Below are 2,383 nucleotides of genomic sequence, written 5' to 3' on the forward strand. Positions count from 1 at the left end.
TAGATTCCCAACAAGTGGAGATCACTAGTTCAAAGGGCAAGAATGTCTTTGAATTTCTTGATATATTTTGGAAAATGTTTTTCATAAAGTCAGGCATATCCCATCTCACTGCAGGATTTCAAGAGAAGGGTGTCACAAGAAAGAGGGGAGGCCATTCCCATCACAGAAAGAGCATGAGGGAGTAGGTGTGTTTTTTAGGGAAAAGAGGCTGTATCATCAGCAAGACCTATCCCAGGCCTTGTCATTGAGTATTGATCCACTAATTACTTGATGAGTAAATGAAAGCTACAAAGATGAAAAATTGTGGACCTGTTAGGAAAACGTAGAATGGAAATATTTTTTGGAGGATATGAAGTCCTTGAAAAACATTGTGAGACAGGTTTGGAGAGGGCTGTGGACAGTCTTAAATATCACAGTAAGAGCTTAGGATTTAAACCAATAAACCAATGAGAACCACAAAATAATTTGGCAAGGGAATAATATGAGAAGAAAAAGAATTTTGCCCTTTTTGGCTCACTGAGCAGCACCATGGTAGTTGGCAAGAACAAGCATCTTATGAAAGGAGGCAAAAGGGGAGCCAAGAAGAAAGTGGCTGACCCATTTTCTAAAAAAGATTAGTGTGATGTGAAAGCACCAGCTATGTTCAATATAAGGAATATTGGTAAAACATTGGTCACAAGATCTCAAGGAATCAAAATTGCATCTGATGACCTCAAGGGGCATGTTTTTGTTTATGTTTTTGTTTTTTTAATTTTATTTTTAAACTTTACAAATTGTATTAGTTTTGACAAATATTGAAATGAATCTGCCACAGGTATACATGTGTTCCCCATCCTGAACCCTCCTCCCTCCTCCCTCCCCATACCTTCCCTCTGGGTCATCCCAGTGCACCAGCCCCAAGCATCCAGTATCGTGCATCGAACCTGGACTGGCAACTCATTTCATACATGATATTATACATGTTTCAATGCCATTCTCCCAAATCTCTCCACCCTCTGCCTCTCCCACAGAGTCCATAAGACTGTTCTATATATCAGTGTCTCTTTTGCTGTCTCGTACACAGGGTTATTGTTACCATCTTTCTAAATTCCATATATATGCGTTAGTATACTGTATTGGTGTTTTTCTTTCTGGCTTACTTCACTCTGTATAATAGGCTCCAATTTCATCCACCTCATTAGAACTGATTCAAATGTAATCTTTTTAATGGCTAAGTAATACTCCATTGTGTATATGTACCATTGCTTTCTTATCCATTCATCTGCTGATGGACATCTAGGTTGCTTCCGTGTCCTGGCTATTATAAACAGTGCTGCGATGAACATTGGGGTACACGTGTCTCTTTCCCTTCTGGTTTCCTCAGTGTGTATGCCCAGCAGTGGGATTGCTGGATCATAAGCCAGTTCTATTTCCAGTTTTTTAAGGAATCTCCACACTGTTCTCCATAGTGGCTGTACTAGTTTGCATTCCCACCAAGAGTGTAAGAGGGTTCCCTTTTCTCCACACCCTCTCCAGCATTTATTGGGGCATGTTTTTGAAGTGAGTCTTGCTGATCTGCACAATGATGACGTTGCATTTAGAAAACTCAAACTAATTACTGAGGATGTTCAGGGCAAAAAGTGCTTAATTAATTTCCATCGCATGGATCTTTCCATGGCATGGATCAAAAAATGGCAGACCATGATTAAAGCTCATGTTGATGTCAAGACTACCAATGGTTACTTGCTTCATCTGTTTTGTGTGGGTTCTAGTAAAAAAAAAAAGTGCAGCAATCAGATTCAGATGACTTCAGATGCCCAGCACCAGCAGGTGCACCAGATTTGCAAGAAGATGATGGAAATCATGACCTGAAAGGTGCAGACAAATGACTTGAAAGAGTTGGTCAATAAATTGATTCCATATAGCATTAGGAAAGACATAGAAAAAGCTTGCCAATCTATTTATCTGCTCTATGATGTCTTCATCAGAAAAGAAAAAGTGCTGAAGAAGCCCAAGTTTGAATTGGCAAAACTCATGGAGTTACATATTAAAGGTAGTAGTTCTGGAAAAGCTGCTGTGGGTGAGACAGGTGCTAAAGTTGAACGGGATGATGGATACAAGCCACCAGTCCAAGAATCTGTTTAAAATGCAGACTTTTAATGGTAACAAATAAAAGATCTTATTTGTTGAAAAAAAAATAATGAATTTTGCAAATAATCCTCAGAGCATTTGTGGGATGGTTGGGAAAGACCGATTGCAAAGCAGCAAACTACAGGTGAGCTTGTAGAAATCAAGATTCTCTATTTGGCTATTTCAATTATCTAAATGTAAAGTAAAAATACTGGGTTAAAGGAACAGGGATGGGAATGGAAAAGAGGGTGTGAGAAAATAATGTAGGAGAATT

At 38.9% G+C, this 2,383-nt stretch overlaps 1 pseudogene; it reads left to right on the forward strand.

Moving 5' to 3' along the window:
- Positions 1–528: 528 nt before the first annotated feature.
- On the forward strand, positions 529–2,124 carry LOC109576271 (small ribosomal subunit protein eS1-like; annotated as a pseudogene).
- Positions 2,125–2,383: the final 259 nt, after the last annotated feature.

This window comes from Bos indicus, chromosome 2 (assembly GCF_029378745.1).
Source record: "Bos indicus isolate NIAB-ARS_2022 breed Sahiwal x Tharparkar chromosome 2, NIAB-ARS_B.indTharparkar_mat_pri_1.0, whole genome shotgun sequence".
Lineage (NCBI taxonomy): Eukaryota > Metazoa > Chordata > Mammalia > Artiodactyla > Bovidae > Bos > Bos indicus.